Raw genomic sequence first — 15,514 nt, 5'->3', positions numbered from 1 at the left:
CTTAAACCTTTGATTACCAATCAATTTTATACTACAGAGAGACCTCCACCTCCTGGGGTAATTCAAGAACAGCCTGTGTTTGAAGTTGTGACTGGATCATTATTAAATAACATTTGGTATAAATTTATTTAAAGCAAATACTGCAGGCCGCTGATTTATATAAATTGCCAATGCACTTATTTTTTTAAATTGTGCATATTGTAATATAGGAAATCATTGTTTCTGAGACCACTGGAAGAAATTCGTCTCTTGTTTAACCTTGCTATAGGATATGCCTATTTCTGATGTATATATCTGATACAATGAGCCTGTGTTTACCAATCCTTTGGTGTATTGTGATGTGGGGAAGTAGCTTGTTGGTTTTTTTTTTGTTTTTTTTCTGTGGGAATGGGTATTCGACGACTGTCTGAAGTATTCATGCCAGTCAGACCTTTTGACTTGCTAGTGGGTCTCCTGCCTCTGAAATAAGATCCAGGAAATCACAGCAAGGTTTTTAAGAATTTCATAGCTAAGTATACATATTAGTGGCTTTGAATGCATGTAAATCTATGTTTGTGAAAATAGAGTATAATCTGATGCTAAAAATAGCATGTGTCTGAAAGGTATAAATGCTCTGACTTGTACACTGAAATTTATCATTCTGATGTTTCATCTGACCTGACCACTGATACCTTAAATCAGTGGGACTGTCCTTGTCAGGACACTTGAGCAATAAACATCACTCTGTTTCAAAGACCTGCTTGACAGTGTCACGGGCACTAGGAGTCTTTACCCAGGGATCACCAGGTGATAGGCTTACCAGAGCAGTATAGGTGGTAATATGGTACTCTGGTAGCAGGGTGATCACGGAACAGGAAATAGCAGATGATGAGATGCTCAGGAAAGTCTATGACTAGCAGCACTGGCAATATGGAGGTAGTAATACACGAGGAACTGTATGGACAAAGGACACGTGAAGGTAGTCAGTGGTCTGCGGTAGCAAGTTGTACCACTGCTATAGTGAGGAGGAATGTCCAACAGAAACGAGGAGGTGATGAGAGTCAGCGGTCTGCGGATAGCAAGTTGTACCGCTGTCTGAGTGAAGGAATGGAATCCAAGTGGAGGTATCCGGGGAGTCAGTGGTCTGCGTTAGCAAGTTGTACCACTGCTATGTGAGAGGATACTGGAACAGGTGAAACTGTAAACAGGAGTCAGTGGTCTGCCACTAGCAAGTCGTACCACTGAATATATATGTGAGGAGGTGCACGGGGAGAGACTGCAACACAATATATACACGGGCACCTTGACTTTGATCCACAGTAATATGCACAATATAAATGTATAAATGACTGAACAACACTGCCAATATAGAAAGTCTCTTGAAGTAATCCAGCATGAGATAACACAGTCAATGATGGCAGTAGAGTCAGCAGATAGTACACTCCAGAGGAGAACCAACACAGTCAATGATGGCAATAGACTCAGCGGATAGTACACTCCAGAGGAGAACCAACACAGTCCAGCAAGGTATGCAATACACAGCACAGTCAATGGGAAGTATGCATACCGTGGTTCAGGAGAAGGCAGTCAGACAGGAGTGCAGAGATACCTGAAGGGCAGGAGGCCAGCAGGATACAAGTCCCTGGATGGGTGAAGCGGGGGTCTAGCAGGTGCAGCGCACAGGTAGGTAGACCAGCAGGGAACACAGGAAGGCGTGGAGAGCGGATCAGCAGTAGATGGATGAGTAGCGCTGAGAAGTCACAGCAGCGGGTCTCTGCGGGAACACGGAGGTAACCAATAGCAACCAGCAGGTGCAGTAACGATGGGACCCCGGAGCAGAGTTGAACTGGAACAGATGATCACGGAGAGTAGCGGGTAGCAATAGTGGCAGCAGACTCAAGGAAACACGGTAGAGTTGACGAGGACTGAAGACTGAAGCGCACAGAGGCAGCGGATAGGAATCAGCTAGCAGTCACGATGATGAAACACAGACGAGTTGCAGGTTGAAGACTGTAGTGCACGGAGGCAGCGGATAGGAATCAGCCAAACAGTCACGATGATGAAACACAGACGAGTTGCAGGTTGAAGCCTGTAGTGCACGGAGGCAGCGGATAGGAATCAGCTGGCAGTCACAATCATGAACAGGTGAGTGGATGTGGTTGAAGCCTGTAGTGCACGGAGGCAGCGGATAGGCATCAGCTAACAGTCCCAATGATAAATGGTAGAGTTGAAGTGATTAGAAGACTGTAGTGCACGGAGGCAGCGGATAGGAATCAGCTCACAGTCACGATGATACAGTAGATGGTAGAAGTGGTATGGGAACCACAGTAGTAGAAGTGGTTTGGAAACCACAGAGGTAGAAGTGGTTTGGAAACCACAGGAATCAGCAGGGCTGAATAACAAGGAAACACCGGAACACCTTCAGAGGCTCATGGGGAATGAGACTCCAAGATCAGGCAACTAGGTGTTGACCACAGGTGCTAAATATAGGGAGGTTGCCTGATCTGCCAATTAAGTTAAAGGAACATACACTGGAGGTATAGAAAGGGCTGCGCATGCGCAGTCCCTCAGGATGGAGGACGGCCACGGTTCCTAAATGTCCGGGAAGAAGCACTCACAGTCCGGTGAGTGACAGTACCCCCCCTTTTAAAGGTGGGCACAGAACGCCTGGAACCGGGCTTGTCCGGATTTTTGGAATAAAACTTCTTCAGAAGGGCAGGAGCATTAAGATCTTCAGCTTTGATCCATGAACGCTCTTCAGGACCAAAGCCCTTCCAATGAACGAGGAAACGGAGGACTCCTCGCGAAATTTTTGCATCCAATACCTCAGTAATCTCGAAATCCTCCTCCTGATGAACTTGAACTGGCTGCGGTGCTGAGGAAGGAGTCGAGAAACGGTTGATGATGAGAGGTTTGAGCAAGGACACATGGAAGGCATTGGAAATCCGAAGATTCTTAGGAAGAAGAAGTTTAACACATACTGGATTGATAACTTGAATGATCCTATATGGACCAATAAAACGAGGGGCGAATTTCATAGATGGAACCTTCAAACGAATATTTTTGGTAGATAACCAGACACGATCTCCAATTTTTAGTGGTGGAATAGCCCGCCTCTTCTTATCTGCGAAAGACTTATATTTGTTAGATGTCTTCTTTAAACAGGTTTTGACCTGAGACCAGATATTTTTGAAGGTCTGACAAGCAGTCTCCACAGCAGGAACTTGGGTGGGCGGGAGGGCAGGAAATTCCGGAAAAGACGGATGGTGACCGTAGACCACAAAGAATGGAGTTTTGGATGATGACTCATGGTACATGTTGTTATGGGCGAATTCAGCCCAAGGGAGCAATTCTACCCAGTTGTCTTGGTTGGCTGAAGAGAACATCCTAATAAAAGTCTCAAGATCTTGATTGACTCGTTCCGTTTGTCCGTTAGATTGCGGATGGTAAGACGATGAGAGTGCTAATCGTATGCCCAAGGTTTTACAAAGGGCCCGCCAGAATCTGGAAACGAATTGTACTCCTCTATCTGACACAATCTCAGACGGACATCCATGGATGCGGAAGATTTCTTTAATGAAATGTTCAGCCAGAGTAGACGAGGAAGGTAAACCGGACAGAGGGACGAAATGAGCCATCTTCGAAAATCTGTCTACCACTACCCAAATAGTATTGTGATTCTTACTTGGTGGCAAATCAGTAACGAAATCCATACTAATATGGGTCCAAGGCTTGGACGGAATGGGTAGTGGTCGCAGCAACCCTGCTGGAGTTCTGCGGGAGGATTTGAACTGAGAACATAAATCACAGGAAGCAATAAACTCTTTGACGTCTCTCCTCATTGAAGGCCACCAGTAACTACGAGAGAGAATCTCAAAGGTCTTATGTTCACCGGCGTGTCCAGAAAAACGAGAGGCATGGAACCACGAAAGGATTTTCCTCCTCAGAGTAGGAGGCACGAGGGTCTTCCCAAATGGTAGCATTTTGGTGGATGAAGCAGCCAGAGAAATACATTTGGGATCTAGAATAGCATGGTTGGGAACCTCTTCTACATCAGAGGACGTCACAAAAGCTCGAGATAGAGCGTCAGCTTTCTTGTTCTTAGCAGCTGGTTTGAAGGTTATAATTAATTCAAAACGGGAAAAGAAAAGAGACCATCTTGCTTGACGAGGGTTCAAGCATTGAGCAGATTGCAAATATGACAAGTTCTTATGATCCGTGAAGATCGTCACCGGATGGCGAGCTCCTTCCAACAAGTATCTCCATTCCTCTAATGCAGCTTTGATGGCCAGCAACTCCTTGTCCCCGATAGTATAGTTTTTCTCTGCGGGCAGAAGACCCCGAGAGTAGAAGGCACAAGGATGTAATTTTTGTTGCTCCGAGCGTTGGGAGAGAATAGCTCCTAAGCCCACATTAGAGGCATCTACTTCTAGGAAGAAGGGGAGTGTCACATCAGGTTGTCGCAGAATGGGAGCAGACGAGAAGGACTCTTTGAGGATTTGAAAGGCTTGGAGAGCCTCAGATGACCATTGCTTAGTATTAGCCCCTTTCCGAGTTAAGGCCACAATGGGAGATGCAATGGATGAGAAGTCTTGAATGAAGCGTCTATAGTAATTGGCAAAACCTAAAAAACGCTGGATGGCACGAAGAGTAGTTGGCTGAGGCCAATGTAGTACAGCATTTACTTTGTCTGGATCCATCTTCAGGCCAACTCCGGAAACTATATACCCCAAGAATGGAATCTGGGGTAACTCGAATGAACATTTTTCCAATTTGCAGAACAACGAGTTTTTCCGTAGTCTGGAGAGGACCTCTGCCACATGTTGGTGATGAGAAGGCAGGTCCTGTGAGAAGATCAATATGTCGTCCAGGTAGACAACGACACATACATATAATAAGTCCCGAAAGATCTCATTGATGAAACCCTGGAAAACCGCGGGGGCATTACACAGCCCGAAGGGCATTACTAAATATTCATAATGCCCATCTCTGGTGTTAAACGCGGTCTTCCATTCGTCACCGGAACGGATTCTAATTAAATTGTAGGCACCACGAAGATCCAACTTAGTAAATATCCGAGCTCCCTTGATGCGATCAAATAGCTCAGTGATCAGCGGAATGGGATACCGATTCTTGATAGTAATGGCGTTGAGTCCACGAAAATCTATACAAGGGCGTAATGATCCATCCTTCTTTTTGACGAAGAAGAACCCAGCTCCAGCGGGAGAGGTGGAAGGTCGAATGAACCCACGCTGGAGATTCTCCTGTATGTACTCAGATGTGGCTTGAGTTTCAGGTAACGAGAGAGGATAGACCCGACCCCTGGGAGGAGTCTTGCCAGGTAGAAGGTCGATCGGACAATCCCAAGAACGATGAGGAGGAAGACGTTCAGACTGAGCTTTATCAAACACATCGGCAAATGAAGCATACTGAGGAGGGAGTCCCGGGGAGGAAGATGAGATGGAAGATTGCTGTACTTTAAGAGGAATAACTTGAGAGAGACAACGATGGTGACATTCAGACCCCCAAGACGTAACTTGAGGGGTGCGCCAGTCAATCTGGGGAGAGTGACATTGAAGCCATGGAAGGCCTAAGACAATCGGACTTGTCGTAACAGGAAGAATTAAAAACGAAATTTCTTCATGGTGTAGTACACCAATCTGAAGGGTTACTGGAGACGTACTCTGGGTGATGAGACCATTGATGAGACGTGATCCATCTATAGCCGTCACAGTAATGGGTGTTTTTAAAGTGATCACTGGTAGGGACCATTGATTCACTAGTGATTTAGAAATGAAATTTCCTGCTGCTCCGGAATCAATCAATGCCTGTGACTCAAAGGATTTGGTAGCAAAGGAAATCGTAACATCGAAAGCGCAGACTTTAGATTTCATAGACAATGGAGAGGACTCCAGGGACCCTAACTTCACCTCTCCAGAACTAGTTAGGGCCTGGCATTTCCCGATTTCTTAGGGCAAGAACTGAGCATATGTGTGGAATCAGCACAATAGATACAGAGTCTATTCTTTACTCTTCGTTTCCTCTCTTCTAAAGATAATTTGGAACGTCCTATCTCCATGGGAATCACAGAAGGTGAAACTGGACGAAATTGAGGGTTTAAACGAAGAGGTGCTTTAGCAGAAGTTGTTTTCTCAGATTCTCTTTCACGAAATCTCATGTCTACACGATGGCAAAGAGAGATCAAATCTTCTAGTGACGAAGGGAGCTCTTGGGTAGTCAGTGCATCTTTAATTTTATCGGAGAGCCCCTGCCAGAAGGCGGCAACTAATGCTTCAGTGTTCCACTGAAGTTCAGAGGCTAAGATCCTAAATTGAATGACATACTGTCCTACTGTATGGGAGCCTTGTCGCAAACGAAGAATGCTGGAAGCAGCGGAGGTCACACGACCTGGTTCATCGAACACACTTCGGAACGTGGAAATGAATTTGGCACTATCTTGTAGAATTGGATCGTTTCTTTCCCACAGAGGGGAGGCCCAAGCCAGGGCTTGTCCAGAAAACAATGAGATAAGATAGGCCACTCTGGAACGATGGGTAGAAAAATTTTGAGGTTGGAGTTCAAAATGGACTGAACATTGGTTAAGGAAACCTCTACAAGTTTTGGGGTCCCCGTCATATTTTGACGGAGTAGGCAGGTGAAGCGTAGGAGCTGTAGACACCTGGGATGGCACTGGGGAAACGGAGGAAAGCACAGGAGCTTCAATACTAGCTGTAACAGTCTGTCCAGATGTTCCTTGGGAGGTTAACGATTGGTAACATTGAAGTAACAGCTGTTGGCGAGCATCCTGTTGCTCCACACGGCTGACCAGATGCTGCAGCATCTCTTTAGCAGTAGGTTCCGTATCTGGGTCTGTCATGGCCTGATCTTACTGTCACGGGCACTAGGAGTCTTTACCCAGGGATCACCAGGTGATAGGCTTACCAGAGCAGTATAGGTGGTAATATGGTACTCTGGTAGCAGGGTGATCACGGAACAGGAAATAGCAGATGATGAGATGCTCAGGAAAGTCTATGACTAGCAGCACTGGCAATATGGAGGTAGTAATACACGAGGAACTGTATGGACAAAGGACACGTGAAGGTAGTCAGTGGTCTGCGGTAGCAAGTTGTACCACTGCTATAGTGAGGAGGAATGTCCAACAGAAACGAGGAGGTGATGAGAGTCAGCGGTCTGCGGATAGCAAGTTGTACCGCTGTCTGAGTGAAGGAATGGAATCCAAGTGGAGGTATCCGGGGAGTCAGTGGTCTGCGTTAGCAAGTTGTACCACTGCTATGTGAGAGGATACTGGAACAGGTGAAACTGTAAACAGGAGTCAGTGGTCTGCCACTAGCAAGTCGTACCACTGAATATATATGTGAGGAGGTGCACGGGGAGAGACTGCAACACAATATATACACGGGCACCTTGACTTTGATCCACAGTAATATGCACAATATAAATGTATAAATGACTGAACAACACTGCCAATATAGAAAGTCTCTTGAAGTAATCCAGCATGAGATAACACAGTCAATGATGGCAGTAGAGTCAGCAGATAGTACACTCCAGAGGAGAACCAACACAGTCAATGATGGCAATAGACTCAGCGGATAGTACACTCCAGAGGAGAACCAACACAGTCCAGCAAGGTATGCAATACACAGCACAGTCAATGGGAAGTATGCATACCGTGGTTCAGGAGAAGGCAGTCAGACAGGAGTGCAGAGATACCTGAAGGGCAGGAGGCCAGCAGGATACAAGTCCCTGGATGGGTGAAGCGGGGGTCTAGCAGGTGCAGCGCACAGGTAGGTAGACCAGCAGGGAACACAGGAAGGCGTGGAGAGCGGATCAGCAGTAGATGGATGAGTAGCGCTGAGAAGTCACAGCAGCGGGTCTCTGCGGGAACACGGAGGTAACCAATAGCAACCAGCAGGTGCAGTAACGATGGGACCCCGGAGCAGAGTTGAACTGGAACAGATGATCACGGAGAGTAGCGGGTAGCAATAGTGGCAGCAGACTCAAGGAAACACGGTAGAGTTGACGAGGACTGAAGACTGAAGCGCACAGAGGCAGCGGATAGGAATCAGCTAGCAGTCACGATGATGAAACACAGACGAGTTGCAGGTTGAAGACTGTAGTGCACGGAGGCAGCGGATAGGAATCAGCCAAACAGTCACGATGATGAAACACAGACGAGTTGCAGGTTGAAGCCTGTAGTGCACGGAGGCAGCGGATAGGAATCAGCTGGCAGTCACAATCATGAACAGGTGAGTGGATGTGGTTGAAGCCTGTAGTGCACGGAGGCAGCGGATAGGCATCAGCTAACAGTCCCAATGATAAATGGTAGAGTTGAAGTGATTAGAAGACTGTAGTGCACGGAGGCAGCGGATAGGAATCAGCTCACAGTCACGATGATACAGTAGATGGTAGAAGTGGTATGGGAACCACAGTAGTAGAAGTGGTTTGGAAACCACAGAGGTAGAAGTGGTTTGGAAACCACAGGAATCAGCAGGGCTGAATAACAAGGAAACACCGGAACACCTTCAGAGGCTCATGGGGAATGAGACTCCAAGATCAGGCAACTAGGTGTTGACCACAGGTGCTAAATATAGGGAGGTTGCCTGATCTGCCAATTAAGTTAAAGGAACATACACTGGAGGTATAGAAAGGGCTGCGCATGCGCAGTCCCTCAGGATGGAGGACGGCCACGGTTCCTAAATGTCCGGGAAGAAGCACTCACAGTCCGGTGAGTGACAGACAGCTTCTTCAATATTGCTGTAATCCTGTGACCTGCCGATTAGACCCTAAATCTAATCCGTTCTCCAGCTGATTCTGAGGTTTGGACACAAGATTTTCCAGTACCAATGCTCTGCATGCTACCTGCAGCTCTGGTCAGTGTGATAGGCCAGGGAGGATCCATCCACAGCAACCCGGATCCATAGTAAGAGGTCTAGAGTTACCAGCCCAGGTACACCAGCACAGAGTACACTAGCAGTGACAGTTACCCAGAAGGAACATGGTTCTGAGCGCCATAAAGGAGTTCAGTGGTGGCAGCATTATAAGCCCCTCCTACTGTGGCAAGAGGGCGCATTTGGGATAATGAAAGGGAACGGTGGCAAAATAAGCCCAGCCGCTTCCCAGCAACAACAGACAGGGTGGCATAGGCGGTCCATCCTGTCAAATAAGTCAAGCAAATTCTGGCGTTCATGGGTTTCTGCTTCTGATTTAAATGCCCCATGGCTCATGCGAGCCTTCCATAGGAAATTACCCACAAAGCCTGTGGAGGTGTCCGGAGTCCACCTTTTTTGGAGGGGGGTACTGTTACAACTCACCTGTCCCCGTTCCTGCGCCACGATCGCCTCTCTCTTCCAGGTTTTGGCAGTGCTAGTCACATGATCGTGCAGGGCGGGGAATTCAAACCTGCACTATGTAAATCCTGCTCTGATGGTGGGCAGCGTCAGAGCAACTTCCTCCGTTCCTGACTTGGCATTTCTCAGTGTGGCTTCCTCGTGTACCAGACCTGGTTGCTGACTACTCAGGCTCTCCTAGCCCAGTGTACCAATCCCAGGCTTGTTGACCACGCCTATCTCTGTATCCCAGTGTACCAGACCCAGGCTTGTTGAATACGCATATCTCTGTGTTCCTGTGTTCCAACTCGGCTATCCTGACTATGTATATTTCTGGAATCCCTGTGTACCGACCCTGCTATCCTGACTACGCATATCTCTGCATTCTTGTGTACCGTTGGCAATCCTGACACGCATATCTCTGGCATTCCTGCTTACCTACCTGGTTACTCTGACCACACATATCTCTGCATTCCTGTGTACCGATCCGGCAATCCTGACTACGCATACCTCTGGCATTCCTGTGTACCAACCCGGCTATCCTGACCATGGCGTGGTTCATATCTATCTCCTGGCTTCAGTGTTGATCGTGAGCTACCTCCTGCATCCTTACCTCTAGAGGCAGACTGGTGGACTGCGACCTGTGATCCTCCACAGCTAAGCCCATCCCACCTTGCGGCGGTTCTTGGTGAACACCAGGGGGTTCGTTAGACTCTGCACCATCGGCCGGCCAGTGCTGATCTAGAGTAAGGCAGGAACTCCATTTAATATTATTTAACGTTACATTACTGTTACAATTTAAAAGCAAGATGCAACAATTAACCATTCAATAAATAAAGTACAGCCCATACAAACGTAGCGCACATGGTCCAGCATACAGCATTTCAAACGAACATTAAAAACCCACCTTTTTCTTAAAAGCCTTCCAGTCACATGCCTAACCTCCCCCCTGTTGGCCTACCTCTCCCTCTCATCCCTTCTTCCCTTCTCCCCCCCTCCTCAACTCCGTCTCCGTTTCACCCGTCTCTCCGTCTCATCCTTGTGTCTGTCTGTCTTCCCCTCCCTTTAGATTGTACGCTCCTTTGAGCAGGACTCTCCCACCTCCTGTTTCAATCACTTTTAACTGTGCTCTCCAGCTACTCAGCTCACCTCCTCTCGGTCCCTCTGCCCTCTGTCTACTCTCGCTTCTCTCGGCTCCCCTCAGTGGCTCTTAACCTGTCATCCATGCCCACCCTCTTGGGCTCAAGTTATCTACCTGTACTGACTTTTACCCTCCCTTTCTTTCTAGCTGTGCCTGAGCCCCCATAGTTATAGTGCTTACTGTTACTTGTACTGTGCTGTTTCACCTTGTACTGTGCCATTGTTTGTCCTTCAATCATTCAATCCTGAAGTCTGTGGTCAAGTAGACTGTATGATCGTCTCAGTGCCTGCTTTATATACAGTTTGTGGTACATAAAAAACAGTAGTAATGTCTTGGTATGTTTCCAATGGTTCAGGATTTAGGAGAGTCCAGTATAATGCAGGTCATAGGTCGGTTCAAACAATGCCCTACAAGGGTGGGGGTCAGCTCTCCAACAGCTGCCTATGTGTCTTCCCACCAAAAAGTTGGTTTAAACTGGTCTATTAACATTACGCACACAATATCATTCTGATCATTAATCCTCTGTTATCCATAACTTGCATACGCAAGGTACGATCGTTTAGCTGATTATAGCCAGTATCTGGTGGTAAAAATTGGATTAAAATAACACTAAACATGATATGTTTCCTATAACCTGGACCTAAGATATCAACAAAGTGGTTTTAACATTATTATATTAAACTATTAAAGCTATTACATTAGATTATAAAAGACTGTGTGTTGGAACTTTATTAAGGTGAACTATTTACAAATTAATGTGTGAGTGTAAGTGTATGCAGAAGTGTTCGAACGTGTTATTGATAAATACGCCCTTCCAAGCCGCAGTGTGCTATGTGCATATTTTCTGATAAAGTCAATTAGATTGATGGTTATTAATTTGAAACGACTCCATCCAATTATATGACTTCCCCACCATTAAAGACCATATGAATATTAATACCTCTCAGAAGAACATCTGGGGGTAAATGTATTAATGTCCGGATTCTTCAACTCCGGCGTGTTCAGCGTATTCGGCGATTAAATTTAAAGCGGCGCTGCTTTGTAAAGGGAAACTTCCCTTTACAAGGCAGCGCCGCTTTAAATTTAATCGCCGAAGACGCCGAACACGCCGGAGTTGAAGAATCCGGACATTAATACATTTACCCCCTAGTCTATTATGATACAGAGACCAGTGTTTGATACTATGTTGTCAGATGGCAAGTTAAGTGAGAAATAGCTACATTGTATTATAGGAGTATTACTACTGACACGAGACACTAAGCGGTAACAGCGGTTTAAGAGATTAAGGGGAATTACTGGCTTGGGATAAGGAGCCACAGAGTTTAATATCAAATGACCACAATTATATATCGAGGACTAGAACATGAATTAACAGACTGTAATAAACGAATAACGATCTGGAAGCTAGGCAGAGCTCTCATAACACGAGGTGAATGAATACCCAGTAACAATACTCCCTGACCAATACAGAGTATAAATCACTGAGTGTTATCACATCATTGGAGAATTCCATAAAATGATAACACAATATCACAGGAGCTCTCTCATAATGTGTTGATACATTTTTAATCATTTTCTTCCATAGTCTTCACTCTTTACCTCTGATTTTAATATTTCGTCTTCAATGGTTATGTGTTTAACAAAGGTTTCTCGTTTAAGTGCAATAATAAAGAAATATGATTTATTTTTTATTGAATAGTGGACTAATACAAATGAATGGTGGAGAGCCCCATACAGCAGATACCTTTCTCTCATTCTGTGTAGCCACTACTAAAAGGTTTAGCCCAGTCTTACTGTTCTGTGTATAATTATCCTATTCCTACTCTCCATCTAGCAGCCTTTAGTTCAGCAGTGATTAGTACTTCATAACACCATGCTGCCTGAATATTGTCTACACTTTGCATCATAATTATGTTCCTTAGAATTGATGCTTCTGTGGTGCAATGTGGGGTATTGCTGTGTTGTTACCCGATACAGGGCTATGGTGGTCTAGAATCTTTTTCTTTTGGTCTCCGTACTGTGGTTTAGAGAAGAGGAGAGGAGGGGGGACAGACAAGGTGGTGATGGGTTATCTCGGGGGTCTCACCTTTCTTTGGTTATTTTTTGTTCCTTCTTAGTGTTAATATTTGTAGCCTTGTTGATTGTTTTCTTGTTGGTTTTCCTGGTTCAGTCTGTGGGATAGAGAAGAGGAGAGTGGGGTAGAACAGGTGTGGAGGTGGAGAGCAGCCAATTTCTTTCCAGGGAGACTTGAGGCAATATACTTTCCCTTGTACAGTAATATTATCTATAGGTTTAGAGCACTTATGCAGTCTTTTTGGCGTGCACGTAGTATTGGCCTGAAAGTATATTTCTATTCCGCTGAGTGGTTTGGTGGTCAAGTGGTGTAAGTGATTATAGCTCTGGCTATATATCTCTGTAGGTTTATAGTATTGCATGTTTATAGCTTTTGGTATCTATAGCAGTTTGTGTGGAGTGTCTCTAGCTCTTGGAGTTCATGCTCTTGGTGTTTTTACTTTGCAGTGATTGTAGCTCAATCTGTTTATGGCTCCTAATGTATATAGATTGGGTTTTGTTTTTTTTAGTAGGTTTATAGTTGTTTATAGCTCTTAATCTTGTGTCTGGGATATAGGTGACATTTATGTGGTGTATCTATGTGGTGTGGCCCTTTCTCTGAACCACAGGTACAGTATAGAGACCAAAAAGAAAAGGTATCTAGACCACCAAAACCCACTATAACTCAACAACACAGCAGCACCCTACGTTACACCATGGAAGCATCCATTGTAAGCGGTACCCACAGCACCGGAACACCTGTCACATGCACAAAAGCAGCAACCACCACATCAACACAAGACAAGCACTGACGTCCAAGGTAACCCCCTCATTTTTTTCTGCAGAATTGTTGGGAAGTATATGAATGTTCTGGATTTGCCCTACTCCCATTTACATGACCATAGCATACTCTAAGCTGGATTTTTGAGTTGTGATAGATTGTAAATGACTAAAGCAGGCCTGTCCAACCTGCGGCCCTCCAGATGTTGTGAAACTACAAGTCCCAGCATGCCATCCCAGCTATCAACAGGTTGTCTACTGGCAAAGCATACTGGGGCTTGTAGTTGCACAACTCCTGGAGGGCCGCAGGTTGGACAAGCCTGGACTAAAGCAAGGAGAGCTGTTACGAAAATACAAATTCCCATACCGGGAGTTGAACCCGGGCCACCTGGGTGAAAACCAGGAATCCTAACCGCTAGACCATATGGAACCTGATGGCAAAGTGCTCACAATAACAGCTGAACCCAGCTATGTCACTGATCTGCAATGCAACCAGACACCAGGGGTGAGGAATTCATCACTGTGCAGGTTTGGCAGTTAGTTCAAGCAAACCGCAGATTGAAGCATTTCACCAGTGATTTTAACACCCACACTGCTGGTAATGTGTCCCCCCCCATACCTAACAGGCACCTGGACAAACCAAGGGATGCTTGTAACATTAGCACCATCTTGGTACACCTGGCCGGTGGGTACCAAGTAAAACAAAAATGTGTCTCATAAATAAATATTGTTTTCTGTGCCCCCTTTATGAATAAAGACACTAGTAGTGCCACCTTTATCAAATACAATAGTAACAGTGCATCCAGCAGTTTTTTGCTACATTTCAGTGGTTTCCCATTGCTAAAATCACCCAAATAACCACTTGACATCTCCCTCCACATAATAATCGCTGACCACAGACCCCTGCAGCCAGACACCATGTGTATGTCCTATGCAACCTGGTAACCCTTTACCTGCCTGCTGATCCCAGGGAATCTCCTCTCTCTCAGTGAGCTGAGCTATGGAAAGTGTCACCAGGATCAGGATGTATGTCTCTATCAGCTGTCTGTGCCCTGTTCTCACATGTAGTGTGGTAAACCGTAATCACTATAAGAGAGGCTCAGCAGCATGCAGTATGATTAACATGTAGCAGAACAATGAATAGTTCTCTCCATTAAAAAGTTGAAATCAGGATGAGTAATGTAAACTTTGTGTATTTGTGGGCATTTGCTACTTTCAAAAATACGCATTTTTGGAATTAGACAAAAATAGGAAACCTTAATCCTTGGAGCTGGATTAGACCCATTGACCCTAAAGGTTTCCACATAAATTTTCACTGCTTTCCTTCACTCTACTAGCTGAGCTACAGAATATTTGTTTTCATGTGGGAGCTTGTGAATTCAGAGGTCAAAGAAAAATCACAAACTGTAAACTCAAAAAAATGTAATTCCGAAAATGCCTGCACAGAATGCCATCTGATCAGGACTTTTCCTGAGTAAATCTTTATTAAATGTTCGTAAACCAGGTCTAGTAGCGAAATATTAAAATTTGTAATTAAATAACACACTGAATGAAGATAACAGTTAAAAAGACAAATGCTCTTTGTCTGGCCACGTCGCTGCTCTTTATTTTGTGCCAACCTTTAAGTATCTTGTCCCATGACTCTTATAATAAATATTATCTATACCACATCGCTTGATGGAACTTAGCGTGTCTTAATTTGCCACTTTTTTAATACATCTCCTTAATGGATGCAAAATAAAATAGATAGCTGAAAAAGGCGCCTATATAATTTAATATATTATATATTTAGGCCCCGCCCCACCCCGTTTTTGACTTCAAGGCTGCCGGCGGCTGCAGGTCCGCTCGGCAGTGACAATGTGCTGCCCGGCTGCTCTGATTGTGTTTTAAACACAATCAGAACAGCCGGGCAGCACACTGTCACTGGTCCGCACATAGTGTGCAGCCGCCGGCAGCAAGACCCCGCTAGGGGGGGCCATCGCCATGATCGCCGCCCCCCCTCCCTGGATCCGCCACTGTCAACTAATAATATAGAAATGCATCTGGTGTCTATCGAGAGAGTTGAAAAAAGTGCAATTTGGCTTCCTGAATTTTGGGCTGAGACTCGCTGTCACGGTCGTCTGAATTTCTTGATCCGATTCGGGACCCTTGGGACTAGCTGGAGCAGGAGTGAAACAGAACTTAGCAGCCTGGATGATCTTCTTGCTCATGTTCT

The 15,514-nt window shown here is 45.5% G+C and overlaps 1 non-coding gene across 1 annotated transcript; it reads right to left on the bottom strand.

Moving 5' to 3' along the window:
• Positions 1 to 13,657: 13,657 nt before the first annotated feature.
• On the bottom strand, positions 13,658 to 13,729 carry TRNAE-UUC (transfer RNA glutamic acid (anticodon UUC)). Its single transcript has one exon. It is a non-coding gene; the product is annotated as a tRNA-Glu (tRNA).
• Positions 13,730 to 15,514: the final 1,785 nt, after the last annotated feature.

Source organism: Mixophyes fleayi, chromosome 3 (assembly GCF_038048845.1).
Source record: "Mixophyes fleayi isolate aMixFle1 chromosome 3, aMixFle1.hap1, whole genome shotgun sequence".
NCBI lineage: Eukaryota > Metazoa > Chordata > Amphibia > Anura > Limnodynastidae > Mixophyes > Mixophyes fleayi.
Note: the sequence above shows the minus strand (reverse complement) of the source record. Positions and strands in the feature narration are given on the sequence as shown.